The 18,608-nt window shown below is 39.4% G+C and overlaps 1 protein-coding gene across 37 annotated transcripts in view; it reads left to right on the top strand.

Annotated features, from left to right (window-relative positions):
- The window catches only part of ZBTB20 (zinc finger and BTB domain containing 20), a 472,123-nt gene that overhangs the window by 236,462 nt on the left and 217,053 nt on the right, over window positions 1-18,608 (top strand). The window contains exon 1 of one of the 37 annotated variants that reach the window (XM_079321871.1): window positions 737-883. The exons of the other annotated variants lie outside the window; for them this stretch is intronic. The gene's annotated coding sequence lies outside the window, so the exon portion shown is untranslated. Of the gene's footprint in view, window positions 1-736; window positions 884-18,608 lie in introns of those variants that run through there. 37 annotated transcript variants of the gene reach the window in all.

The raw sequence follows: 18,608 nt of genomic DNA, 5'->3' as shown, positions 1-18,608 counted from the left end.
ATTTACACATCACCCAATCATCTCAAAAACGCCAAGGCTTTGTGTTGCATACTGTGCATAGTGTCTATGATTTCTGTGCTCCTGCAAGCCTAAAGCAGATCCTAACGAAATAAGTAAAAGAGTCATATATAGTATTACTTAAAAAAAGAATTCTCTTTGTAACTCTGATGGACCCTCATGGTCAGTAAGACCTTGCTAGGCATCTTTATACCAGGCACAGGAAGTGTCACAATGGCATTAATTGGCAGGTTTTTGTAGTTTCTAGTAGGAATTGGCATGGGCATGTGGGAGGGAAACCCTACTTTTGGACAGAGAGGTTTGTGGGTTTTGTTAAACATCCATGATTCTACTAAAGGGCATAAAAACAAAAAGGTTGGGAAAATTGCATTTAGTTGAGAAAGGTACAGTTCTGTTTTTCTATGCTTTGCTTCCCTCTCTCCATGGCACATGCCTTAAATGCAGGTCCATGTCAGCTCTGTGCCCTGCTGTGTGTGTCTCCCTGCTCAGAGTGAGGAGTGGTGTAAATCAGTAGTAAATTCTCACTGCCCACTCCGTGCTCGGTTATGCAATAGCACACACCGTGTACGCAGAGACAAAAAGGGAAAAAGCACACACAGGCTTTACATTCAAAAGCTCTTGCATAATTTTGCTTTTCTACAGCCAGAAAAAAAGAAAAAAAAAAAAAAAAAAAGAGTAAAAAGGGAAATAACAGATGGGGAGACTTGCAGGGTTTTTTTCCCTCTTCTCAGACTGTACAGAGGCGAGCTTGTTTAACAGCCATGGTCATTTCTAATTGCCCCGTGCTGCAGATAAGCAAGGCAGGCTTGCTTATGCTTGAAAATAAGACTTTTTTCCAGCTTCCATGATGTGGTGCAATTCTCAGGTAATACAACCCAATCTGTTATGAAGTGTTTAAGGCTGAATTGGTTATTTGTTTAGTCATAATGAAAAAAGAAAAAGAAACACCTCACTTCAACTATTAGATACATGTTGCAAAGTGAAAGAGGGACGAGGAGTTAAGTGAAGTTGGATTTTATTGTCTGACGTTAGTTCTAGCTTTTTTTTTTTTAATCTTTTTTCCTTTCTGTGAAGCAAAATATCTCTCAATGTAATATTTATGTAAAAAGCCAGTTATGTAACTCTCGCCTGCCTTTCTCTTTTGTTACCTCTGGACTGTACAGCTCTACTGTTTTTCCTGACGACAGATTGTATTAAAACCTGCAAATCCTGATGAAAGGAAAGAACGACTGGGTGCCCACAGCACAGACTTTAATTTTGAGCCTTTTTAAGGGCTTCAGGCTGGAAGACAATGGATCTATTTAAGATCTGGTTTTGGCTGGAGGAATTCTTATTGAGTATTTTCTTGTCACAATGTGCTCTGGAACATCCCTAGCTTCTGCACAGTGTTTCTGCCTCTCCTCCTCTCTCTTCTACCCCTCCCTCTAACTTCTGGATGTATAAAATGAAAGCTTTTTTCCCCTTTCCTCTCTTGACCTTAATGCAACTGTCAGGTCAGTCTCTGTGTAACAGCAGGAAGTGCAGAAGAACAGTGAAATTTTAGGTTGTGCTTAACTTTATTCATGTCTATTTTAAGTGATTGATGTCCATAAAGATCCAGAGATTCTTCTAATTAGAATTGGTTGGGATATTTTAATTTACTTCTGTCAAATGCAAAAAAAAAAAAAAATACAGCCCTGCTAAAATGATAATTTAAAGAAAAAGAAAGAAGAGGCTTTCTTTGGTTTGAAGAAAGGGAAGAAATAGGACAGTAATAAAGGAAAGTTCATACTTTTTTTCTGTTCATAATATAGGAGCAAATTATTCCTGTAGCTACTGCAACCAATTTATTCCTAGTTGTATCCTCTGAGGATCTCACCTGTTTGTGGTTGCAAGCATTGTGTCAGGGTTTGTTTTCTTTGTCCCTTCACGAATCATTCTTTTCTGCCTGCACATTCTTGGACAGAATCTTCCCCAGTGTAATGCTACTAATTCTGATGATATGATGTCAGGAGTCTATTAGGTCAATTATAAAGTCATAGGGCTCAATCCTCAGTTATTTTAAAATGTTTTTCTGGCATTAGAAAAGAGCCATAAAATGAGTCTGTGCGTGAATTATGCCCACTTCAGGCATAACAGAAGAAAAATTTGAAGCTGACATCTTTAAACAGTGATCCCTGAGACAAACTTTAAATGAAACAGAGTTTTGTGAAAACAGGAAGTGGACTATTTTAAGCTCTCTAAGTATGCTTTAATCTGGGTAAGTAAGTATATTTCACCAAACTGCTGCAAGTACACATATATTCAGAAATGTATTGGAACACCTGGATTCTGAAACCAGCCTTTGCTTTGGCTCTGGGAAATGAAAACTACTTCTGCCTCCATTTGTGTCTCAGTAAAGAATCACTTAGGGATTATACTGGCAGATACTGTTTTGTTGTGCCCTTCAGAAATATTCTAAACCTATTTTATTAATGTATATAAAATCAATTCAGATACATAAGAAGAAGGCATTGAAATAATTTGTAGAGGTTAAAAAATTATTTAAATTTCAGGCCTGTGTTGCCACACAGATCAAACTGTGAGCGCCAACTATATGTAAGATTTAATAACCTTCTATAATGTAATGATAATATATAAATGAAAAAAGCCTTGGTCTTCAGGTAATCAAATTCTATAAGACTATCCTGTAGGAATTATAGGGCCTGAAAACCTATGTAATTATAAGACGTGGCTGAATCAGCATATCAATAGCAGTTTATAAGATGGAGGAGAGTAACTTCCTTAAATTCTCTTATCCTGGTGTCCCTCATACTGTCAGCCCTTTATAAAATGCTTGGAAGATGTACATGGTGTAACTTTACAGAGAACATGCTCAGTAATGAGTCCAGTGTTTGACTTAATCAAAAGAGTGATCATTTGTCTTTGAGTGAAAATTACTTTCTGCTTGTCTTTTCAGAGTCTCAGTCTGTAAGTTTTTTGTCGGCACTGATTGCAATTGGAGACTTATTTGGAATAGATGTATAAAACCTGATAACTTTTAATGGCAGACAAGCAATTTCCCCTCTTAAAGACATCGCCTGCTTTCCAGTTGCTGAGACATTTCTCTGTGTGTCACTAGGTTACCCCCAACTTCCCAGGTCTTCAGTCCCCAGCTTTGCTTTGTATGCTTGGGTGGACTACTAGCAAGGCACTAACCTTCCTTAATGGTCAAACAAACATTTAATTATTTCTTGAGTATTTTCTAATTTAGAAAGGGAAAGCCCTTGTAAATGCCTGCTGCTAAAACTCTGGTTATATATGCACGGTTGAACAGCAACCAGAACGAGGGAATTTTGTGTGTTCTGCAGAATGGAAATCTAATTTTAATTTATGGAGGAGAGGGTGATTTGACTTGACCAGATGCTAGACATGCAACCTGTGAAACTTCTGTCTGCCTAAATTCATAGGCAAAATAGGCAAAAGGGATGGTTTGAACAGTTTCTGAAATGAGATGTTAATATTCAGTTTTAATGAATAAGTCTTCACTTCACAACTTAAAAAGACTCTGCTATTTTATTTTTAAACATAAGCTGTTTGAGTCCTGTCTCTGTGAAGATCTATGCCTTAGTTTTCTTAAATTCAAGTTTGTTATTTTAGAGAAAAGGTTAAATATGAACCCCAAAGATTTAAAAACAGCAACAAAAATGAATAGAATTAATTTTTATTTTAAATTTTCATTATTTCTCTTCCTTGTCGCATACTTGGACTTGGGTATATTTGAAAAATAGCTACCTAAATTATTTTGCTGCATCCAGCAATGTGCTGAATTAGCTATGGTAGGCTTTTTATCTAGCAATTATTCTCCAAGGTTCCCTCCCTCCCCCCTTCCTCAGAACAGTCATTTTTGCAACTCTCACACTTCGGCTGAAGTTTATGACAATTTTCTGTCCTTCACTATCAGCAATTCATTGCTGGCACCTTCAGTAGTTTCACTGGTCTTTTTGCCTTGCAGCAATCCCTAGGAAATGCTGCAGAAGCAGTGTTTCTGGAGTCATTGTACAGAAGTATCAGGCTAGCTGCACAGGATGCTCTTGCAGCCCTCCTTTTCAAAGCTGTGATCTTCTCCCTGAAGCAAACAGCGCAGCTGGTCCATTTCTCCCAGAGGCCGCCTGTGTGTTGTGGTCCTTGCTGTTTAACTCGTGTGTGCAGGGGGCTGGGCCACCTGCAGGAAAGGGTCACTGAAGTCCAGCAGTGAGGAGGAGTTGGGGGCCTGTGTGCAGTGCCTCGAGCAGGGTTGGCACCTGGATGCTCCTTGCTTTTTCCTCTGTATTTTTCTCCTGGTTAATGTTTTTGTGTTGCCACCAAACGAAGCAAGGGCTCTGTTTGGGCGCTCTCCCTCCATCAGGGAGCCCCACGAGAGGATGTTCCATGCTGTCTGTCAGAACCCCTGGGGGAAGGAGAGCATCCCCCTTTGCTCATGGATTTGTTCCCTGGATGTCTGGTCTTGTCACTGCCAGCTACAGGCTTAAAAACAACTCTTTAAGAAGAGACCTTTAATATCTGTAGTAGAAGAGAGCAGGGAGCTGGACTTGATGAGCCAGAAAATGTGCTTCAGGGTAAAATCTTGTAAAAAACCTAACTATTTCAGTTAGTTCAGTTTGTGGGGACTCAATCTGAGGTATTCATCATTTCAACTGAAGAAACCTCTGACTTGTGTGACTTTTTGGATACGTGATGAAACTCACTCCTTTAGGGAAGCTCTTGCAAAGACAAGATACAAAGAGAGTTTGTCTGTGTAAGCAGCTGAGAGGATTGCTCATTCCCGAGTTTGTGCTGATTTATGTGTGACTGGTTGCAGCAGAATAGATGGAGTTGCTGCTTTGACTGTACTGTGAACAAGAGAAAAATACACTCAGTTGATAATGTTTTAAATCAAAATAAATAATGGCGTTCTTCTTCATGGAAGGACTGTGAAAAGATATTAACAGAAAACAGTGTAGAAAGTATCTGAAACCATCTTCGTCCATAGATTTCACTACATATATTTCTTAAACTGTTTTTCTCTTCAATTTTTTTATTAAATATCCTGGTTGCCTTCGGCCCCTTACATCACTGGAACAAAAAAAAAAAAAAAAAAAAAAAAGACGAAGTTTCAATCCCACCGTCTAGGTTCCATCTAAATATACATTGCTGATTAAAAAGTGTCAGTCACTGCTGAGGCTGGAAATGGCCTGTTCTGCTTTGAGGAAGGGGGAGGCAGATCACTAATGGTTGCTCAGGCTGTCATGTTTCTGAGAATCAGCTGTTTTTTCTTTATACTGCAAAGATTAAACAAAGAATGTTAAACATTTCCCAATTTAGCGTTTATAATGGAAAGCGGCTGTAGGGCCACAGCTTGCTGCTGCAAGGGCAGGCGTTCATGTGAGGAGTTGCTCAAAAAGGCTTTTATTTCCTTTGAAGGCTGTCCATTCTCCCAGCCCGGCCGCTGTGCTTTGCAATCAGGTGGAGGCAGCTTCAAATTTTTACTTTCATTTAAGTAGGAGCTAATTTACGATTGGAAATGAAAGTTAAAGCATCTCAGCCATCTGCAAAGTGGAGGAGGAGGCAGTGGGTTTCTTTAACTTTTCAAATCTCTACGATCCTTTTTCACACCAACAGGCAAGCAAAAATTATCTTTCAGAGCTCCTATTGGTAATAATATGTAGTATTAATGATCTAATTTCTTAGCTTTAATTCTTTGTCTTAGTTTCTAAGATATACCTGTTGGGGAAGTTCAATTGCCTTTATACTTTCATCCAGCTCAGAAGTTTAGAAGTAAAAAGTTGTAGACTTGAGTGTAATTAATCACATTTTTTTAACCTCCAGACAGCACAACTTCTCTGTAGAATTTCATTAGGAATTAAGTGGAGCACTTAAAGTGACTTTCTATTTGCCATAGTAAAGTCAAGGGCACTTAAGGGTGACTGGTAACTGATCAGAAAAAAAAAAAAGGAGTGACTTTTTCATATTCTGTTATTGTATATACTTTTATCATATTTGTTTATCACCCTTCCTTATTTTTCAGTTTTACTTGAGCATTTCATAGTGGAGACAAATAAATTGTTCAGTCTTTCTTAGTTAAGAATTTCAGTTTTATGCTAATATGTATTTTATTTCCTGTTGGAATGAAGTAAGTGTAAATACAGTTAGTTGGGTTTTATTAACAGAGCAGCTAAAAGTGTCCTACGCCTTCATCTCCATTGGCTAGTTTTCAGAAATTCAGTAGTCCTCTCTCATGTCATAGGGAGAAGAGCTAAACTTCTTCTATAATTAAACCATTTTCAGAAAAAAATATTTCTGGTTTCTTGTATAAACTGTAAGCACCATAAAGAAATCAGATATCCAGTTTCTGCCTTCTTCAGCCTGCCTGCAAGTAGATTTTGTCTAAACAGAATAGCCTTGTAGTCAGCTGTCACAAACATTTGTGTATTACTTAGATGTCTACATGAGTAATTTCATTTGCTTCCTTCAGTACCTTAAATATGTTTGTAGATGCTTGCCCACCATTTCCTTCTTAAGGCAAGCTTTTTGCAATTTTTTTTTTTTAATAACTCGAAGTTTCAGTAGAAAAAGTATTTCAATCTTCTTGTGGTTGCATTTTTTACAGAATGTTGGAAATTTTGTACTGTGTATCTGTTTATCTGTTTAGACACATGGAAAAAGACAACACTGAGATCATGTAAGTCATGAAACTGAGGGTGAATGATCCATACTTTGTTCTTTCACCATTTTTACAATTTATACCCAGATGCAAGTAATAAACCAAAAGGAAGAAAAAAAAAAAAAAACAAAAACTAGTTAGCTTTTATTTTTAAAGTGATTAATGAAAAGCAAAGTTCAAATGAGGTCACAAATCCTGGTGGTGCACAATGGGTTGATTTATTTTGTAAATAGACCATGGATAATTAACTATAAAACAAAACTTTTCTTTTTTTTCCTTTTTTTCTTTCTTTTTTTTTTTTTTTTTTGAAAATTGCATAATGACACTGGTTTCTTTTAGTTGCTGTGAGTTGCACAGAGGGATAACGACTTATTCACAACTGGTTGCAACTGGTTACAGCCGAGAAAAGAAAAATCCCAGAGCAGAGAGGGAAAAAAGGCTATTAAAACCCAACTGCACTTGCAGTTTCATAGTAAGGCATTTGCTAATGGCTACAGACTGGGAAAAGCAAGAGTAGATGTTTACATACTATCTGATGGTGCTTACCATGTTATCCCATGTTTTGGCTCAAAATTCAGAAGAAAAAGACAGCTCCTGCAGCTGGCCTTGTAGTCCACAATTTTGTATTGACTTCTAAACAGAATTATTTATGCTTTGTTGCAAGTTTCCATTATGTGTCTTACTACTCTGACACTGAGCGAAGAGTCTTCTGGATAGTCATAGTCTGACTTGCTGCCAAGTCCTCTTGTGAGCCAGAGAGTGATGCTAGTTGTTCAGATATGTGATATGAGAAAACTGTCTGCCCAACATCCCCAAAGTTTGTCTCTTCATAATCCTCAATCTTCTGTGGAAGGGGTCTCATGCCCAAGAAGGAGAAGGTCCAATGTGTTGTGAAAGTACATTCACTACTAATTATAACTACCAGCTGGGATTACAGCCCTGGAGACTGTAAATAAAGTAGAGCATGAGATGTTCAGATGATAATATGGCCACTTTTGTCAAGGTTTGTATTAGTTGCCAGTACTTAGATTTGCTCATCTCATGCCAGTTTGTTCAGAGTGAAGAGAAGGATCATGTAGGTAACAGTCTATATGCAAGTTGGAGTTGCCACACAGGAACTGACTATATGGACACCTTGGCTTGCTCTCACATGCCATGTGTGCCTTAAAATGCTTGACTGTATATGTAAGACCTGCAATTCACACAAAGCTAAAATCTGTGCTCATGTCGCCTGTTGGTGCAGCTGTGCTGTGTTTCACAGATGGTGACTCTAAGGGACTTGCAAAAAGCTGTCCTCACTCCAAACAATAGCCTGGCCAGGCAGAGGTAGTGGGTAAAAGTGATTACCACCAATATTGTTTTAGCTGTATTGACTCAGCTTGTTATGGCAGCATTGCAAACTGGTGTTTGTAAGGGTTCTCTATCCGACACTGAGTGTGGGGTTTCTTCTGTGCATTTGGAGAATTTCTTTGTCAGAATGCACTGCAAGACTGAGGAGAGGAGAGGAGAGGAGAGGAGAGGAGAGGAGAGGAGAGGAGAGGAGAGGAGAGGAGAGGAGAGGAGAGGAGAGGAGAGGAGGAGGAGAGGAGAGGAGAGGAGAGGAGAGGAGAGGAGAGGAGAGGAGAGGAGAGGAGAGGAGAGGAGAGGAGAGGAGAGGAGAGGAGAGGAGAGGAGAGGAGAGGAGAGGAGAGGAGAGGAGAGGAGAGGAGAGGAGAGGAGAGGAGAGGAGAAGCAGGCTATTAACATCAGCCCATCACCTTTACCTGCCTAAGCTTAATGCAGATAACTGGGAATAAGGATTCCATGCTTTTAGTCTAGACCCCAGTTGCAAGGCAGGATCAGCTCTTTAAACGCATAGCTAGAGAACTGATGAGTTCCCACTTTGTTACTGACACTGGCAACTACAACACATGGGCTGCCACTTGTAATCTGCTTTTAGGCCAAAGAGTCAAGTTAAAATAGCACTTAGTTTGAGCAAGAGGCTTCTGTTGTGGGTGGGAGTCGTGCTGGGGGCAACATTAGCATTGTACTTACAAACTACATTGCTGTGAAGACAAGACCTCAAAAATAAATTAACTCTCCAAGGCTCAATACCATCTTTGGCTTCTCTGCAGGTCCTTTGGAAGGGAAGCCAGCCAAGGTCCACTGTGGTATTGCTTAAAGGATAAACCTGGCCCATGGCATCCCCCTTGAAACTTCTTTTTGTCAGGCTTGTACTTCTGGGAGGTGTGGCAATGTATGGAATCTGCTACACACTGTTTATGAGTTGGAACTTGATTTTATTGACTAACAGAGTCCTTGTATCTTGTGACAATCTTTTTCTGTGCTTTGCATCATGCCAAAGAGACAGGGGAGTGGTGTTGGCATGTCTTTGTATGAATAGGTCTGTCATTAAATATTTGAAATAGAAACATCTGAAATAGATCTTGCCTGAGAAGAACAATGGGATAACTAGAGAAAGCCAGTTTTCTCCAAATTTGCTTTTGGGGCTGGGAGTTTTCAGCAAACAGAATAAAAAAAATAAAAAAAAGGAAAATAAAAAAAGAGCAAAGAGAGCAGGTTAGTGCATGGACTTAAAACAACAAACCCAAGGAGGCGTGAAGGGAGACAAAAAGACACTTAGAAGAGTAGAGGCATGCTTAGCAGAAGGAGGGGTTTTCTTGTTTGTTTGTTTGTTTGTTTTAATAACTCAGACCAGCTAAGGGAGAGGCAAGCTGCTGGTAAAAGGATTGAAAGTCCTTCCTTCAGAAGAGGCACTGTTTTGTAAAGAGAACCTTTTTTACTTGATGTGGATCTAAGCCCAAGGACCATTTACTGCTAGTGATGAGGATGCTGAGGCATGGACATGCATTTGGGTATTTCTTCTTTTCTCTGATCTCTAAATCTGTATTTTTATTTTGTGCAGGTTATATTTCTCAGGCAATTCCTCTGAAATCTTACTGTTAGGAAGGGGTTGCAGGCAGCCTTAGCTGCAGGCACACATGAGATGAAGGGTAGGGTTTTCAACTCTTTTCAGATAGTGGAAAGTGTCAGCACATGGGTCCAGTAGCAGAACACAAATTCAACAGTCTGCTTGATGTGTGGCAGGAAAAGCTCTGTTAGAGGTAATTGTAGTTCAGGCTTTTGAACAAGCCTTCATATTTGTCTCCTGTATTGATAACCTATTGGTGAGGATATGCAAGCCAAACTCCTTTTATTTTAGCCACTCTTATCTCCTCCTAAGTACCTCTTCCCAAATCTAATACCTAAAAAACTCCACAAGCAAGGTAGTCCCAACAATTTTCCCCAAGATTTTGCCCATCTCAGCCTTGGCAAGTTTGGCATCTGATGTTGTAGTAGGTGGGTTCAAGTTCTGATTAAAAATGCTTTCATGGGGTACTAAGCAGTACAGCTGTTTGAATACTTCTTCTCCAAGCATTCAGAAATTCACTTTAGAAGAAACAAACATTTTTTGGTTCTTACTAAGATTCTGACCATGTTACAAAAAACCCCTCACCGAAAGGCACAGGAGGCAACCACTTCCCATAAACATCCCAGTGCCGAAAGAGCCAGGGATGACTGGGAATGATGTGCAGCTGTGGTTAAAGACCTAGCTGTGCTTCAGCTCTCCTTCTTGTCTTCCTAAATGAATGGTTTCATGGTTGGCACTCCTGCTGCTACCTGATCTGGTTGAAAGCCCTCAGTTCTTCCCTGTTTAGGCCAAGATTTGTCTTATAGTTTCAGTCAAGCTTCATATGACTTCATGGTATTTTGCATTTTAGTAATTTGCAGATGTATGAGCAGTGATCAAGAGTTTTCTTAGCAGGTGAAGGAAACAATTAAAGGATTTTTAGATGTTAAATACTTCATTAATCACAACTGCTCTTGTATTTTTCTACCAGTTAAGTTTAAGGTTAAAGAGCAGAGCAGAAACAACTGACATTCCCCTCATTTTTCCTCACCTCAGATTCTTCTGTAGGAGTAGGACTGTCTGTGACTCTCAGTCTGCTGCTTTATCCTGGTCAGAACTGGTTCTGATACTTGCCCAAATGGCAGCAGTACTTGACCCAACGAGATGTGTGTTACTTGTTACATAACTGGCTGTCTGAAAAAGCCTCTTGCCTTTCATCCATCGGTGAGCTCCACCAATTCTTGGACAAGAATAGCATGTCAGTTGGATTCTTAATAATTAAATTGTCACTGATATATTGGTAGTATTGCAGAGGTATCACAAACTTATATGGCTCACTAAAGTGTGCTGAAGGTTGGAACTAGAAGCACTAAAAAATACATAGTGGTATTCTCTTTGTGTGGAAATAGTGGTTCATTAAAAAAAGAAAAAAAAAATACTTCCAGGATTCTTATTTGGTTTTTCTATTCATATTTCCAGATAAAGCTTTTTGGCATTTGTGGAACAGAAATGCATTTGTTTCAAACTTTTATTTCAAAAATGTATTTTATGTTCTAATATAAAATTAAAATCAAAGCTGAGAGTAGCAATCAAAACAAAATTATTTTGTCAAAACAACATTCAATTGATTGAAATGATTTTTTATTTTTGTTTCATGGGTAACTTTGCAATGCAGTGTTTAAATCAACTGTGAAACAAAAGCAAATTTCAAAGTCTAGCTATCCTGAAGCAAAAATATTGGGTTGTTTTTGGGCTCTTCTAGGTGGTTCTTAAAGGAGTGATTTATCAGAATTCTACTGAATGTTTTTAATTAAAAAAAAAATAATTAAAAAAGAAAAGAAATGTGAGGACCCAAGTGTGGACAAGAGGAAGGAAGCCTCACACTGTGCCAGGGCAGGTTCAAGCTGGACCTCAGGACTATTTTTTTCTCTGAAAAGATTGTAAAGCATTGCAGTGGGCTGCTCAGGGAGGTGGTGGAGCCACCCTGGAAGCACTCAAGAAACAACTGGATGTGGCACTGAATGCTATGGTTTAGTTGACATGGTGGTGTTCAGTCAAAGGTTGAACTCAATGATCTTGGAGGTCTTTTCCCACCTAAGTAATTCTATGACCCTTAGACCATGCCAAAATCTTCATGTTATGGGACTTTCTGCCTCTGTAACAGTTGATCAGAATCCATCTCTTTAATTGTATGTAGATCTCCCCTGGAAATGTATTCTGTGTTTCTGCTCAGCAAATGGAGAAGCCTTTGATACCATTCCAGGTCTCCTGACTTCCATCTCTGTGGGCTGGTTATGAATCAAATTCTGGGTGCCCATCTGAGTCCAGCTGCTTGCAAAGGGAGCAAACAGTTGAAGGTAATGATAGTGTGAGTGTAAAGCCTATACAGTTAATATTGGTGTATTCACTTTATTTGTAACTTCCTAGATTTGATTTAAAAGGGATCTTCCCTTTGAAGAGCACATTCTGGTTATTGCTTTGTATCTTTCCTTGTCCTTTATAACACCCATAACACATTATCTCTTTTTCTTCCTCATGTAGAAGCTGTATACTTAAATAGTGAAATTCTTCTGGCAGCAGTCTTGTCAAGGGCTACAATGTGGTAGATGCCTTGGGGACATTTTATTTTATAGATTACTGCTTCATCTATGTTTAAGTTCTTCAGAATTGGCCTAAATCTGTTTCAGTGAGAGCACTCTACAAAAGAAAAACATGAATATAAGGGGGGTTTGCTAGACAAATACAGCAGGGCTGAAGATTAAAAGCACAGAACATAGTTTAAAATTGTTCTCTTGCTGGAAAATGTAAAGCATCTGACCTTGTCTGAACAGTATGATGATCCTAATTTTTTGAAGGGCTGAGCTACTTAACCCCTCATGATACCTAGGTTATTCATGTCTGTCTGCCTTGAGCTTGGATAGATACAATGAGCTCATGTTCCTTGAGAAAATCAGCACTGCAACTTCTGTAAGTTTGGGATAGATCAGTCAATGTCTGATCACCTGTTCAGTGGAACATGTGGTTCTGCAAATTTTGGAGGTCTCACTCCCATTGGAGATAAATAGAAGGTGACAAAGTAATATCAATTGAAATTTTTTTCCATTAATTTGTCCACTTAACGTATTGTTTCTGTTTCTCAAACCAGAAAAGTGGTATTTTGTGATACAGAAAATCTGCTTTAAGTAAATATATGTTAGGGAAATAGTGCAATAGTGTTGTTGGTTCAGTATTGCTCTGTAGACAGTTTTGTGACAAGAGAGAAGGGTATGCTTCGTCCAACAGCTGTCTCCTGTATTCACCAGCATTTTTTTACATGATTAATCATGTAACCTACTATATCAGTATAAATTAAATTTAGTCTTAAAAAGGACTGATTAAGAATATATTTTGCACTGGTCTTGGACATGAAGGATTGGGATATTGATGTATTTAGGCCCTAAAAAGTACAAAAAAAAAAAAGCTTCTCCCACCTCAGAGCTTGATAAATAAATGGAACAGTTTATGTTGTGGACACGCTTACAATATTTCCTGCATGCTGATGGAGCAGAGCACATCACAAAGACAATATTATAAGTAGTAAAATACCCCAAGCAAACAGAAAGCATCTGTAGGTCTTGCCTAGCTGGCTGATGTCATTTGGATGGTTGTTTTTAGCTTACCATGCCATTAATGCTTTGTGCATGCTGAGGGTTGGTCAGGAACTGAACTGTGTTTATAATCATTCTGTTCAATTGCTGCATTGTGCCTGGATGCCTGCAGATAAATAAGAGCACAGGAAAGGTACTCAAGAAACTATTAGACCATGTAGGAGCTGGTCTACCAGTCCTAGTCATAGGAGAATATAATGAGCCACAAACAGGATGTAAAGAAACATTTGGAAAGATGTTTGGAGAAGTCCTGGCATGTAACTCATGAAGTGTTTGTTAGCTGATGTCCTCACATTTCTTGTAGAAAACAGATGTAGTTCCTTGGAAAGTGTGTTGGGCCTCATCTAATCTCAATCCTTGGCTTTAGCAGGCTGGGGATCAAGTTCATGCTGGAAATTCTCAATTCACACTGCTGGATACAGTCAGAACCTACGACTCTTGTTCAAGCTATGCAGCCTGTGCTGCCTTCAGCCCTAAATCAGCACTGGCAATACAGCTCTCCTGGTTGCAAATACAGAAGTTAGAAAATGTCTGATGTTAACTTGGTTTTAAGTGTTACTTGATGGAATCACCTCTGGGACTGAGAGTTTGGGAAACCCTGAGATCTCCTGATCTTTTTGTTTAGTCTTTCCTTATAGAGGTAAATGGGCCATTTTGCTGGCAAATGGCAACTGTTAGCATAATTCCAAAAGCGTTCCTAATACCAGGATTTTAGCAACACAGCTGATGAAGCCCCACCAGGTTTTTAATATTCAGTGAGAAATAAATTTGGAAATAGGGTCCTTCAGGTAAGGTGCCTGTTGCAGAAGTATATAAGTCCTTTGGTCATTGCATTGTACAAGAACTTCAGATTTTTGCAACTGAAACTTCTGAAAGGCTCATATAAATATGAGATTGCTGTGTTTATGGGGAAATCTTGATATCATCTTGCTGTGCTGTGAGGCATTTAAGAAATCCTGAAATATCTTTAAAGATGAAACAATGGGGAGCTGCTTACCTCATGACATAATAAGGCAAAATAAGGTCACATAAAAAGTCGTGGTTGCAGCTCCAGCAACAGAACTGAATGAGTTATTTGTAAGAAATAATTTATTTGCCAAATACAGCTTTTCTTGTCCCATCAAATATACACAAGTTGATCAGTCTCTTTGATTCAGGAATTGCTGGAATTTATTCGACGACTGCTTTCAAAACTTATATTCTATGGACTCTCTGTAAAGGGAGGTGAAAGAAGGATGGCTGTGGTTTTAATACTATTTGCAAAAGCCTATTCTGTAGTTTTCCTCTCTGGCATCCATCTTATAAATTTGCTTTACATGATGCCAAGCATTTAGGAGTCTATAGTTTTGATGAAAGGAGGTAACAAGTTCAGCTTTCATACTAGAGTTAATGTTCATACAGCATGAGTTAATGTTTGGCAGATAGAAGGCTTCACACAGGTTTCTGAATCCTCACACATCCTTCATATTACATTTATTTTATTAACCTTATGAGTGAAGTGGTAAACAATAAATGGAAAAAGGAGGTCATGATGTTGCATGGATGAAGTGAGGAATGGAGTGTGATTATTTCATGAGTGCACTGATTCAGCATCTCAGGGTGATGCTAGATGCTTCTTTTCACTGCATGTAAGGGCAGAAACATGTCATAAGTAGTTGCTGGTGTGCTGCATTCATGAAAGAAGCATAGCATTCACTTTCCAGCCACCAGAGAGTAAAGGAAGGACAGGGAGCTGCAGACATCTGTTACTGTGTTTGCTTACCTACCCCTGTTCCTGGAGGTTTTGAAGTAGGATTTGGAAAGTACATGTGACAGTCATTGTTTCTGGCCCTACTTTACAACGACCTACTGACTTTAGAGAGCCAAAATTCAGACCCACATTATTTAGCCGACACTACACGCAGGGCACTATCAGTGAAAAGGCTGGGAACAAAATTTAGTTGCTAGTTTCCTGCCTTTTATTCAGTACATATCTGATTTGAAATCTATTTTCTGCGTACCCTTGCGTGCATATTTGTTGGCACATGTGCTTCTTGCCATTATGGGGCAGATCCCATAGATTTTCTGCGTCATTAGTACAGAGAGCCAGTCATTAAAAAAAAAAAAAAAAAAAAAAAAAAAAAAAGCTTATTTGCCTGAGCCATTAAGATTTTTTTCTCACAGTTCTGCTTGTGGCGCCTGTCACTAGCAGTCAAATAAGGACAATTTTACCATTCTCTCCTGCTGCTCTAATTTTTTTTTTTTAGTGCCAGTACATGTATTTGTTATTCTTTATAACTCCCTTTGAAGTTGGGAATCCAAGGGGAATCTAAAACCGACCAGATGTTTCTGCTGCTGGAGACACAGAAGACAGCAAGGATTAAGTTTAACTGAAACTTAGTTCTCTACAAAACCCCATTACAGTGAGAATTCTTCCTCAGTTAGTTTTATTTATTATTTATATTTGCACTTGCCATCCTGGGTAGGTGATACCTCAAGTCATCTGGCCCGGGAGAAAAATGGGTGATTTATCCAAGTAAATAGTGTATCAGCAGCTGCCGGCGTTGATTTCCCTTATGGGGTTTCAGTTCCATTACACTGCATATTTCCCACCCACACTCTTTTTACAGTATTTCATGTTGAGGAAAATCACTCCCATCTCTGTAACTTCAGAGAACAGATATGTGGAACCATCCAGGGTGAGGGCAGTGCAACTCCTGTGTACGTGGGGAGGGGTGACATATTTAAGAAGGTACTGGCCAGAAAACAGCATGAGATTTTTGACTCCTTCTCCTGTCATGGCTGAAAGATGAGAGAAAGGAATAAAAGCTGACATGGGACACTGGGTATGAGAACGAAGGGTTGTGCTAACCTCCTCAAAGTAAGGGCAGCATTTGTCTCTCAGGTGGGAAAGGACAGGAAGAAATGTTTTTGTTTACTTCTGAGTTCAAGTCAGATGCTTTTGAAGCTGCAAGACAAGAAAAAATTAGAAAAAAGACAAGCAAAACCCGTCTGTGATATGAAATATGTGTAGTCCTGTGCAGTATCATCTCCAAATAAGTGGTGGGCAGTCCTGCTGGTTTGCTTCTGCAATCGTGAGAAATAACCCATGAGAGAAAGGAGTGCATGTTCAGGCCTCAGGAGGTCCAAATGGGAAGGCAGAAACAGAACAAGACCTTGGTCTCTCTTTATCTTGGGCATTGCTTAAGATAAAGTTTGAATCTGCTTTCAGATTTTAAACGCCTTGGATTTCTGGGTACAGGTTACCAAGTTACCTCATCTGAGTTTGTGGGACTGTCCCTGTGCCTGTCACACCCATCCATAGCTGTTGAGCATGCTGGTACCAATCAGATGAATTGGAAAGAACTGAAAAGGTTATTTGTTTTCTACAGAATGGGTATCTAAGGAGAGTAAAAAAGCTCAGAGTAGTGCCCCTGCTGAGGGAAAAACAAGCAGAACTTATCAGCTAAGCGTGTTTGGCAGAGGACAGTTGGCTGGCCAGCACAGAAGAGCCACAGCACAGGCTGTCTTCTGCTCACCGAGAACATTATCTTTGTTCTGGGAAAGAAGACCAAAGACAATTGTACTCCTCTTGTCTGCTGCTCACAGGTTCTGATTGCAAATCTATAGGAAGACAGGCTTTATCAGTATCTGTTTCATATCTGAGCTGGTTTGGTTTTTTGAAGTCCAGCCCTTTTTCATGTTGCTCAGTCAAGATGCATCTTTGGCAGATAGCATTTTCCCTTTCCTCTCTGCTGTGGGATTCCAGCAGCTCTTCGTGATTTTTCTCTGTGTGGATTCACTTGATTGTTTCACACCAAATCTCACTGCTTCTCAAGTCTTGACGTCACAGCCACCATAATTGAGAAATAGTTCTATTGAGAAATAGAACTCTGCCTAAGTTACTCTTCTAATTGGCAAGATGGATCACTAACACCTTCACCAAGGTACTGTCCTCCATCATTAGCTGTTGCAATTGCTGCCTACTATTGCAAGGCCCTGCATACCACCCAAATTTGTTTTTAAACAGGAAAATCAAAAGCCTGGTAATTGTATAGAGCCTCCCAATAAACACTGGGTAAAATGCATGCACTGTAACAAGCTTTCTTCAGAATAGCAAAAGGGAATGGAGCAAATTATTTGCTAGCACCTCTACTTACTTAAAGCTGCTTTTCTGATTTCAAAATATGAAAAGAAATGAAGTCCTGGAAACACTGGGCGATTTGGGATGTTCTGTAAGGTTTTGAGGAAAGATAAAAAGAAGAAAGTAATCACATGTTTTTAATTTTATATTTTTAGGACGTAAATTTCCCAGCTTTGTATTAAAGGGAAACAGGTTAAAATCAGAGAATTTTAGACTTATGTATTTTCTCTTCTTTATTTTTTTGTGAAGGCATCAAGGCAGATGGTATGAAAAGCATTTATATTGGTCTCTCTGCTGATGGAGCTTAACCTAATAATCCAGGACTTGGAACTGGGTGTTTCGATAAAAACACTTTCTGAGAGATTTTTCCATTTAAAACACCAGGAGAAGTTTTTTAATTGACAACATCAAAAATTAGTATCCTGCCAGGACTACATTGCTTTGCACCTTATTACTCAGAACAAAAGATTAATATGTTCTCATTCTGAGCATGAGAGTTTTCAATAATTTTTTCCTTAATTAAACCAAAGATGAAGTCAAATGGTTTACCACAGGACTGTGAGGGTGAAATAAGGAAAAGCCCAGTTGCATATGTGATGTTCTGACCCTGGCTGATCTATAGGGTCCCACCAAAGCTAGTCTGCCACTCCCCTCCTCACTTGGCCAGGGGAGAGAAAATATTACTCTTGGGTCACAATAAGGACAGGGAGAAATCACTCAAAGATTACCATCATGGGCAAAACAAACTCAGCTTGGGGAAAATGAATATAATTTATTACAAGTCAAATCAAAGTAGAATAATGAGAGATAAAACCCAATCTTAAAAACACCTTCTTCCCACCCCTCCTTTCTTCTTGAATTTCTCTTCACTCTTGATTTTCTCTAACCCTTCCTTGAAGTGACACAGGGGGATGGGGAATGCAGGTTAAGGTCAGATCATCAGAGGTGTGTCTGCAAATCCATTCTCCTTAGGGGGAGGACTCCTCCCACTCTTTCCCTACTCCAGCATGGGGTCCTTCCCATGGTAGACAGCCCTCCATGAACTCCTCCAGCATGAGTCCTTCCCACAAGCTGCAGTTCTTTACAAGCTGCTCCACCATGGGTCCCTTCTACAGAGTGCAGTCCTTTCAGAACTGTCTGCTCAAGTATGGATCTTCCACAGGATCATGAGTCCTGCCAGCAAACCTGCTTCAGAGTGAGCTTCTCTGTCCCTGGGGTCACAGGTCATGCCAGGAGTCTACTCCAGTGTGGGCTTCCTAAGGGGATGTA

This window comes from Erithacus rubecula, assembly GCF_903797595.1.
Source record: "Erithacus rubecula genome assembly, chromosome: 1".
Lineage (NCBI taxonomy): Eukaryota > Metazoa > Chordata > Aves > Passeriformes > Muscicapidae > Erithacus > Erithacus rubecula.
Note: the sequence above shows the minus strand (reverse complement) of the source record. Positions and strands in the feature narration are given on the sequence as shown.